This window comes from Podarcis bocagei (assembly GCF_964188305.1).
Source record: "Podarcis bocagei genome assembly, chromosome: 8".
Lineage (NCBI taxonomy): Eukaryota > Metazoa > Chordata > Lepidosauria > Squamata > Lacertidae > Podarcis > Podarcis bocagei.
The window spans coordinates 1,994,958-2,005,781 of record NC_138133.1 but is presented as its reverse complement, the minus strand read 5'-3'; the positions used below and the strand labels follow the sequence as shown (position 1 = coordinate 2,005,781).

Here is a 10,824-nt window from a genome sequence, read left to right as displayed (position 1 = left end):
CACCTAGCAGTTCGAAAGCACCCCTAAGTGCAAGCAGATAAATAGGTACCGCTTTATAGCGGGAAGGTAAACGGCATTTCCGTGCGCTGCGCTGGCGCTGGCTTGCCAGAGCAGCTTCGTCACGCTGGCCACGTGACCCAGAAGTGTCTCTGGACAGCGCTGGCCCCCGGCCTCTTAAGTGAGATGGGCACACAACCCTAGAGTCGGACACGACTGGCCCGTACGGGCAGGGGTACCTTTACCTTTACCTTTTATGGCTCCAGAATATGCTTGACTATTATTCCTTCCAAGGAGGAGAGCAGGAAGCTGTCACAGAGCAATAATCTGATGATGAAATAGTAGTAGCATGATTCCTTGTGGATCACAAGGACCTTGCGGAAAATCAGCCTTTACCACTCATGAGCCTTGCAGTCTCGCCCACAGTGGAAAAGCCCAGATCTGGCATTATATGGTCAACTGGCAGAAGCCAGAAGAGACTGTCATACACACTCCTAACACATTATCCCTTTGTGTTGAATTATAATTGCAGGGTGGTGCTTTGGGAGCTAATCTGGGCTGAACAGTGCGATTGTAATTTAGGACTACAGCAAACACTTCACAGCTGCCTGAAGATGGCAAATTCAGGGAGCAGCCAGCTTGTTGCCTTGTCCTGGGGTATTAGGAACCCCAAACCAGTTCATGTGATGCAGAGGTGATTTCCTTAGCAGTGAGCTGCAGAAACATCTGCTTTTCTGTTTATTTAACATTTTAATGTGTGGTGGCAGGCTGCTCCTATCTTCACTCCAACACTTTGAAATGAAACCGTGGCCATGTTTCTCCACTCCCCGTTATTTCTGCTTTCCCAGAGGATGTCGTCTGCTGCTAAGGTCATGCATCTCCCTTGCTCTACCTGAACCAGAAAATCAGTTGAGGCCAGCAGCACTTGCAATGGCCACCTACCCCTGTTTTGGAGGAGGGGGAAGTAGAGTCAAAGTTCTGCAGCAAATGCCAGCGCTTTTTAAAGTGCCCCCAACCTAAGTGTTCTCTGTAGAGAAAGTATTTTCAAACTTCCCTTCTTCAGAGAACCCTTTCCATACTGACTTGCCTACTGAAGAACCCCCAACGCACCTGTCCTGTGCTGCCCAGGATTTGGGCTAACATTCTTAAGCATGATTCTTGTGAGATATTGGCCAGGCCTGTTATCCATGATGACTGAAACCTAGAACACACCCCAATCTCCTCCAAAGCTGCAGTTTGTGAGGGCAGATTAGTAGGGGTGGGCAAGCAGTTATTAAGGGAAGATTGTCGTTACAGGTCTTTTGATTTAACAGACCTCTAAAAGCTTACACACTTGATCACAAGATGCAGTGCGCAGGTGCTGGCCCACTCAAATATTTTAATGGGGCACTTGGCCCCAAGGAGTTGGCTCCAATGCCCCTCAAAGACATAGTTTGGAAACCACTGCTTTATTCCACATGCTTTATTCACAAGGCTCTGTACCCCAAAGAGGCAGAAGGATACATGAAGGTATGTCATTTTGCTTACAGTATAAAACAGAATGTCAGCCTCTGTTAAGGAAACCTTTCATGGCTCTAAATGCACAGCCTCATCCACTGGCTCTCTACCATTCTCTTCAAGGCTCACAGTTGAGTTCCTGACCCAGAAAGGGCCACCTTGCCCAACCGTTAAGGCAGGGCAGCCTTCTGCCTGTCAGAGGTAGAAGAGAGTTGCAATGGAGGCTATAAATAACTTGCCTAAGGGTCATGTAAAGGCTTGTGCGCTGGAATTGCACTTGCATCCTCAAAGACAATGGGGCCGTTGCGGTTGATTCCATTGTGCTGGATCAAACCCAAAAGCCTGTGATCACAGACAAGCTTTGAACCTTTTATTTTCTCTGAAGTCCCAGGTGCTTCATCTGGAAGTCACGTGTCTTTTAAGAGATCTGAATGCATTTATTCCATCAACTGTGTTTGTGAATGAGCACCTAGAGCTGGCAAGAAACAGTACAGGTTTGTTTTCATGAAAGCACCAACATTTTCAATTACTTTATTCATTTTCTTCAGTATCATTGCCACCCAGTGTAAGAGGGCAATAAAGTCCACAACACTTTTTTGTTCCTGAGGCTTCAGTAGTGGAGATGGTGTTAATTCTTTTCTTTGCATTCTCATTACAAAGCTTGTCAACAAGCCAACTACCAAAACCACAATTGTGACTGTTTGTTTGTCCCCCAGGTTAATAGAAATGGGTTAAAATGGAGCAAGAAGAATTTTAATCATATTTCAGATCCACAGACTGAAGGATTCTAATGGGACAATAGTGTTGTGTCAGTAGGGGTTGCTTCACTCTCAATTAGCTTAATTCACATTTAAAAAATGAGTGGGGCATAAGAAATGTTTTGAAGGAAGTGTCATTTCCACCTGCTGGATCCAGTTGATCTTTTCCCTCTCACTCTCTGCCCTCCCTCTTGATCCGGCCCTCTCATCCCATTCCCTCCGACCTTTGTCCTTTCAGCCATTCCCTCTCCTGCAGCCCATCTCCCCTTGAGTTTGCCATTCTCTCTCGTTTGGATCCCCATTCCAGCCTTCTCCTTGTTTTGCAGTTTGTGTGGGAAACTCTTTTAGACTGGCCCCAAAACCAGAACATCCAGCTTGTCTTTCTAGGAGCTGCACAAACTTGTTCTATGTTGCACCATCCGAGAGAAACCAAAGATCTTTCCTTCCTGAAGAAGGGGAAGGGATGTAATATGGAAGTGGTATTTGGTGCAGTGGAAAAGAAAAGGAAGATGGCAGGTCTTTCTGGTGATTCCTCTTCCCAGGCTGCACATAAATCTGTGCATTGACTAGGTAAAAGGTAAAGGTAAAGGACTCCTGGATAGTTAAGTCCGTCAAACTTGACTATGGGGCTGCAGCGCTCATCTCACTTCAGGCCAAGGAAGCCGGCGTTTGTCCACAGACAGATCCGGGTCATGTGGCCAGCAGGACTAAACCACTTCTGGTAGAATGGAACACCATGATGGAAGCCATGGAAATGCTGTTTACCTTCCCATTACAGCAGCACCTATTTATCTACTCGCACTGATATGCTTTCGAACTGCTACGTTGGCAGGAACTGGAACAGAACAACGGGAGCTCACCCCGTCACGGGGATTCGAACCCTTCTAAAACATACATAAGAGATTTGGGCTGTTCAGTGTCACAGGAGGTTTTAAGAAGGAATCACACCACTAGACATTTTGAGCATGAATTTGATGTAAAGATAGAGTAGAATTTAAAAAATAATAATATAAATAAGAAGCTTACTCTCCTCATGCCTCAGTAAATAAGCAAGTTTTGCCTTGTCATCAACTAGCTCTTTAGAATGATACGGCTGACATACCGGTCACATGATTCATGGCTTTATTTTCTACCTAACCCTCTATCAAAAATATAAATGTGCTGATACAGGTATCCTTCCTTATATTCAGGGCTTATAAATAAGCATGATCTTGTCATGACAGGATTAGAAGGCACACAGACTTCTCATAACTTTTTACATAAGTATCTATAAGGGCTGAGGCAGAGGGGACAAGTTCTATATTCCATCACAGGGTTGAAAGGCAGCTCTCCTTTCAGTGATTTCTTGACGTTTACTGTGAAAGGGCAGATAAGTATTCACTTATTCCAATGATATCAGCATGGAGCAAAATATGATTGGTTATGTTGCTCTGTTTCATCATCATCTTCACCATGTGATCTCTCCTTTTCTAGAATGGTGACCTGAGAAATGTCAGGTGAGAATTCAACCTATGTGTTACCACCAAACTCTGACTACAGAAATGAAGAAACTGCAAGAAGACTAGCCATATCAGCCAAGGAAAATCTCCTGCATAAACAGGCCTCAGCTGGTCAGGTGATACTTCCTAACTATTAAAAAACAGCTTCCAAATCAGATTGCCCCTCCAGCCTGAGCGGAGGTGCCAACTCTAAGAGGCCCCCAATGTTGAGAGCAATCCGTTGCAGAGGAGGCCTATCGCAGAGCCAAGTACAAGAGGGAGAGCCTGGAAGGGAAGGAGGGGAGAAGCAGCCCTGGGCTGGTGGTGGTGGCAGGAGGAGGAGGAGGAAACTGAGCACCAGAGAAGACAAGCTGCCAACCACTGAAGCCATACTGCCCCCTGGCTTCTCCAGCACCTCTGCGTCCCTGCACCATGTGTGTGTCATTGCGCACACGCATGCCCCCCATCTTTTTCTCAAGTTGGCATTTGTGAATTTGAGACACTAGACAAAGGGAGCCCCTTTTCAGTTTGCAACATGGAAAACAAGGGAGCCGGCCATGGAGGAAGATCACTCTTTTCTTCCATGGGAAATTTGCTGTGCTTCTGTGCTATGCGCTGAGAAAGGGGTACCTCTATAATCAGGCAGCATTAAAGTCAAATATGTGTATGCATGAGAGAGAATGTGATGTGTCTATGTATATGTTAACAGGGGGTGTAAATTGAACATTTAATAGTCATAGCAATGAGCCATTGTATGAATTCACCAAGCCTCATGGGGAATGTGCACTTAGTCTGCCCATGAACAGGGAATCGTGCACATTTCCTGGTCAATATACATAAAGTGTTGTGGAATGTGCATAGCTTGACTGAATTTTGTACATGCTCTGGGTAATGTAGAGTGTCCATTCAGTATGTATGGTCTCAAAGAAACATGACTTTTTTCTAGCTATAGTTCAGAATTGTGCTTTCTAGAGCAATGTGGGTTCCATCTTCAAGTTAGATATACATTTTCTCACAACCACTGTGACATTTCTCATGTGTAAGGAATGCAGGTAAAGCCCTCTACGGCACATGGTGCATCATCTAAAACCAAAGTCTTGCTTCAGGACTATTGTTTTTACTCATATGCAATGGTGGAAATATAACTGAGCATTCCATCAGCAAAGCCGCATTTGATTACAGTGTGCTGCAAACGTTCTCTCTCAGAAATCACATTGACGTTGCATACCTTTGCTAAGTTCAAAAGTCAGGTGTGCTAAGAATGGTACTCAAGACTTGGCCTCTTGCTGCAGTCCTTGACTGTGGAGCCAGCAATGCCACTTCAGCTTACTTCCTAAAACAGAAAAGGCACATTATATCATAAGAAAGTACAGGGGAACCCTTTTTTGGCAGTACATTTGAAGAAATTGAAAGTATAAATGCCCCATTAAAAAAGCAAAGAGACCCCCCCACACACACACACACCCCAATCAGGAGTTTAATCTGCTAGCTGATGGAGGCGTGGTATTGGTAATGAAGCCTCTGGCAGTAGCTGATTGGCTGAACTTCTCCAATCCTTAGATGATCAGAGTAGAGAGAAAGCTCTAAGGGAAAAGAGGTACAGGAGTGCCAACCTGGCCCCACAACTGTGGGTGCCTGGGGCCATGGGTGCCCAGCCTCTTCATGGGGAACTTTGTGGGTGCTCAGGCACACAGGCCCTCAGGGAGCTGGCACCTATGAAGGGGTAGAAGAAGTCAGTACCTTATTTCAGATGTAACACTTCACTCACCCCTTCTTTCCTGGCCAGGGAAGGGGGCACCATTTTGTGGTTTGCCCCAGGTGCCAAAACGTCTTCAGCCAGCCCTGGGCAACAGTATCATGAGCTGCGGCAGGAACATCTTATGGAGTGAAGAAAGGAGACAGAAGAACATTTGCTTCTCTAAGCTTCTAATACCCCTTAACCATTAAGGGAAGGGAGCTAGGAGCGTTGCAGTTGATACAGCCTGAGTATGGGTTTTCTCATTAGCAGCACCTGGTAATCTGAAGAAGGTTGTTAAAGAGGCTGCTCATCTCCCTGGCTGCAAGAATCCTCCCGTGTCAGGATATGTTTCATGGGATTTGTCAATCTATGTCGTTACCCACATTTAACTCTGATCTTATTATTGAATGATATAGATTGTGTGGTATACAGATATTGTAAAATTAAATGCATATAAAACATCCACACCATAGTTTAAAGCCCATGGCTTCCCCCCAAGAATCCTGTGAACTGTTGCTTGCTCCCCTCCACAGTGCTGCAGCACCCTTGACAAACTACAGTTCCCATTATCCTTTGGGCGAAACTACATACTTCAAAGGTGCGGTGTGGATAGCCATGGATTCTGTGCCCAGTCCTGCCTATGCTAGCATGGAGCTGAAGCCAGCATTCCAGAGGCCAGTCTGGCATGTTGACTATGCAGGGTGAGGCTGCTTTATATCTTCAGGAAGTGAGGGGGGCGAGGCGAGTTTCCTGCCTAACCTGTTGATGTCCTTTCTATTAGGAGGGTTTCTTCCAGCCCCGCGCTCCAATCCTTTTAGAGCTTATATGGGTTTTATCTAGTTTAACCCAAGTGGAAATCCGGATTAAAACTTTATCCTGATCATGTTTATTAAACATACACTTGGAGTAAGTGTCACCCCTAATTTAAACGCTGCATAACTGTATTTGCTCCTTTAATTCAATCATTAGGGACTCAGCAGTCTCTCATTGCCTCCTGTTTTGGAAATTAGCATCATAAGTAACTACCTATAAAGATCATCCAGCAATCATTATGTCTGGTTAATTAAATGCCAGAAGATAGTTCTGCTTATTCTTCCTGAGAAAGTTCAGCAGCCTTTCTGAAGCTGATTTGCTTCTGAGGAGGAAAGAGTCGGTTTTTTAAAAAACTGCAAAAATTAATATTAGATGCTGCCATTGGTTCATCACTACGGTTAGTATTTTAACTTGCAAAATACTATCGCAATACACACCACAGAATCATAGCATTGTAGAGTTGGGAAATACGCCCAAGGGTCATGGTACCAAGCATCCATGGTAGATGGCCATCCGACCTCATTTTGTTAGTTTTGGCCCAGTTCTCCAATCTGTTAATAACATCTTGAATCCTGATTCTGCCTCTTTGGCATTGTTACTTCTCCCCCCAGTTTGGTGTCATCTGCAAATTTGATGCGCATCCCCTCAATTCCTTCATCCAAGTCATTTATAAAGACGTTGAACAGCAACACCCAGGAAAAGAATCCTACATCACCCCACTTGCCACTTTTCCCCAGGATAACGAGGAACCTTAGTGAGTCCTCTTTGGGGGTCAGTCAGTCAACCAGCTACAAACCCACCTGACAGTGACCTGGTCCAACCCACATTTTACCAGCTTCTCTTCAAGGTTATCATGGGGGACTTTGTCAAAAGCCTTAGTGAAATCAAGATATACTACATCCACAGCCTTCCCCTGATCCACCAAGCTTGTAACTCTAGTTTTCAAAAAGAAATAAGATTTGTCCGGCATGACCATCATGGCAGGTAACCTCTATGCTGCAGGGATGTGGGAGCATACATGTGGGGCAGTATATATTGCACTCCATGGAGTGTCTCTCAATGAATGCTGGACCTTGCATTATCAGCTATCCATATCCCTAGAGAGCATGACCTCAGACTGATTGAGGGATTGCATATTGTTATGAATTGGGGGGGGGGGGTTAAGGCTATATGCTTGAGTTCTCTTCTTGGATTCAGCACAGATTCAGTTCCAGAATAGCCAGGCTACTTTCCTGGTGAGGTAACATCCCTCTAAGTATGGGCCATTAAGGTAACAAAGGAAGTGGCTCTGTGCCAAACAACACATGAGTGGGCCTCCCTCAACTCGCTGGTAGTTAGCAAGAAAAAGGCCAGAGTTGAGTTACAGTATTTGTGCTAGAAGTTAGGAGCTGGCAGGCTGCAGGCTGGGCAGCTGGAGACAGAACCATGCCTGATTTCTGATGGAATCCAAGGCTGCAGCTATGAGAGAAGCAAGACCCACTTCAGGTGTTGATGTTGTGAGCTCCTCCATCGCAGGTTGCACTATTGTGTAAATAAACTATATATCATAAAGACACCGCAGTCTCTGCTGTCCCTCATTCTCAAGAAAACCAAACATTTATAGTACAATTCAAAATTGCAAACATAATTTGGACATAATGCCACCAAATCAGACCATTAGTCTATCTAGCCTGGTGCTGTCTACGCGGGCTGAGGCCCCTCCACACGTCCGTTTGTCCTGTGATTTCAAGTGATTTCAAGTCATGGGGCTGAGGGGGTTTGCTTTTTGTTAAAACATGTATATGCAACCCTTCATCCTATTTGGATTTCAGAGTGGTGTACAGTGTAGATAAATACAATAAAACAGAATTCTTGGAAGCAAATGAAGATTTGCACAGATAAAAATGCCTAGTCAAATAAAAATGCCTTTGGCTGGCACCAAAGAGATTATTGTGATGCTGGTGCTGAATAAGCACACACTCTCTACTGGGAGAAGGTATAATTATTCAAAATAATATATAAAGAGAGACACAGCAAGATAATGGATATGCAATATATGCCGCTGTTTGTTGGTGTTTTTTGCTGGTAAAATCAATTTAATCTTCTTGTTTTTGGAAATAATGCCCAATCCCATGTACTTCCACTACACTTGATTAAATAAAATTAAAATAAAATAAAAAATTCCTTCCAGTAGCACCTTAGAGACCAACTAAGTTTGTCATTGGCATGAGCTTTCGTGTGCATGCACACTTCTTCAGCTGAATTTTGTTTGTTTGTTTGTTTCGACTATGGCAGACCAACACGGCTACCTAGAATCATAGAATCATAGAATCATAGAGTTGGAAGAGACCACAAGGGCCATCGAGTCCAACCCCCTGCCAAGCAGGAAACAGCATCAGAGCACTCCTGACATATGGTTGTCAAGCCTCTGCTTAAAGACCTCCAAAGTAGGAGACTCCACCACACTCCTTGGCAGCAAATTCCACTGTCAAACAGCTCTTACTGTCAGGAAGTTCTTCCTAATGTTTAGGTGGAATCTAAAGGTTGTTTTCTGCTGCTCCAGAGAAGCGGACACGGAGCAATGGATCCAAACTACAAGAAAGAAGATTCCACCTAAACATTAAGCTCTCCTCCTTTCCCAGATAAGCGGCACATGTTAAGGTTTTGTTATTATTTCAGATATCCCCGGTCCCCACCAGCAGCAGTTATGATGTGGAGGGGGAGGGGGAAACGGTACCTTGCAGTGACATCACATGAATGATCTGCTATATTGGAGGGAGAGAAATCACATTGAAATCCCCCCCGCCATAGCAGCCTCATGTTTTGCATAATGTGAAATTCTGTCCTTTAGTGAGAGAAGCAAAGGAACTGACTAACAAGTTTCTACATGTGGATCCCCTTGATGAATGAAACCCCCTGCTCAGACTGGAGGTGTCTTCAGGACTACTCAGGATGTGGTGACAGAGACAGAGTGGGCAAAGATTTCCAGCCACATTGGAAGTGAGCATCCTGAAACAATGTCTTGATCAGTGTATGACTATATCTGGGTCAGGGCTGATGTGGGGGTTTTCAAAGCACTTTTAGAGATACTCTCCCCGCCCCCTGCCAGCCAAGGACCCTATCTCTGTGGGGGTAGCTTGGTGCTCATAGAAGCAGGGGATAATTGGAGATAAACAGGTGCTTTCTTCTTTTTAGAGGCACGTGAGGTCAGCTGTTAAGACACAGCAGAGGACAATAGGAGTTCTTTTGCCTTTCAGCCTTGCCTCCTGACCACCCAGTAGAGGAAAAATCCCTGCAGTTTCAGAGGTTTCGCACTGGAAAAAGTGGTGCGCAAACATTGTGTTTCCTGTGAGGTTACACATTGACTGAGAATGTTCAATTTGTTCACAGTAAATCACTCTCTCGTGTTGCTTTTAAAAAATGACTTTCTACCTCATTCTACACTCATTCAAGTTTAATTAATCTTCTAACAAGCTATCTGGGATTTACATTTGGAGGAAGAAGAGTCCTATGTTTTTCACTGATGTTATGCTGTAAAGCACTGTACATTGGCGATACTATAGAAGTACAGCTTTAAGGTCAAGACATGGAAACCTATACAAAAATCAGCACAAATGCTTCTTATGTTGGTTTACATGAAAGGCAATTTCCCTGTTTTTCATTCCACATAACAGATCATTAGTAGCTTTAGTATTTAAGCACTCCATGCAGATCTGACCAGAAATCAGATACTCAGTGAACTGGAAGATCTGGACCAAATATAAAAAGCTAACACAGAAGTCAGACCACTTGCACAAGTCCACTAGTGCAAACAGTTCACATGTTACATTTTAAACTGTGATTAAGAAAATACCAGAAAGAAAATAGCAAAATATGGTAACAACTATCATAATACTCACATGTAACCATTTACATAAATGTAAATGGTTGGGTTTCCCCAATTGTGGGTGGTGTACAGATACTTTCATTACTGTTGGTTCTTCATTATTGTGGAAGAATGTGCCCATATCACACTGCAGTGGCATTTTTCATGAAAAACAGCATATAAATCTTTTAACGTAGGAAAAATATGTAAATGCACACATACCATTCATTCACAAACAGGTGGCACTGTATGTGTACTTGGGACATTTACATTTTTAATACCCCAAAATCAATTCAGTTTTCTATATGTGAACCCTGTGTTTTTTATATAACCCTGTGTCCTCATGTATATGTATCTGTGATAAGTTATTTTGCATATGTGGAAGCATTATATGTGAGGGATCTATAAAAGTCTGTGTGCATATATAAGCTATCGTGTGGGTGTCTTTTATGTGCTGGCAATTACTGAGCAGGAGGGGGGTCCATTTGACACCCTACACTGCATGTTTCACACCACATATGATTATTATTCCTCAGGAGAATTTTATAACCACCTCCGAAATCTCTTCACTTTTTCAATGAAGCACGAAATAGGGCACTGCTGAAAACCCATTACATTCCTATTCAGTATGGTAGACTGGCATTGAAAGTGTTTTCCATCCTACAGACATTTTTTTAGCACTAAACAAAGAAAAATTAA

General features: G+C 43.8%; 1 long non-coding RNA gene across 1 annotated transcript in view; it reads right to left on the bottom strand.

The window, feature by feature from the left end:
• Positions 1-257: 257 nt before the first annotated feature.
• Positions 258-10,824, bottom strand: part of LOC308593560 — a 39,970-nt gene continuing 29,403 nt past the window's right edge. The window contains exons 3-5 of the long non-coding RNA XR_014011005.1: positions 5,499-5,607; positions 4,959-5,063; positions 258-1,969 (exon numbers count right to left, since the gene is read on the bottom strand). This is a non-coding gene — a long non-coding RNA (uncharacterized lncRNA). The remainder of the gene's footprint in view (positions 1,970-4,958; positions 5,064-5,498; positions 5,608-10,824) is intronic.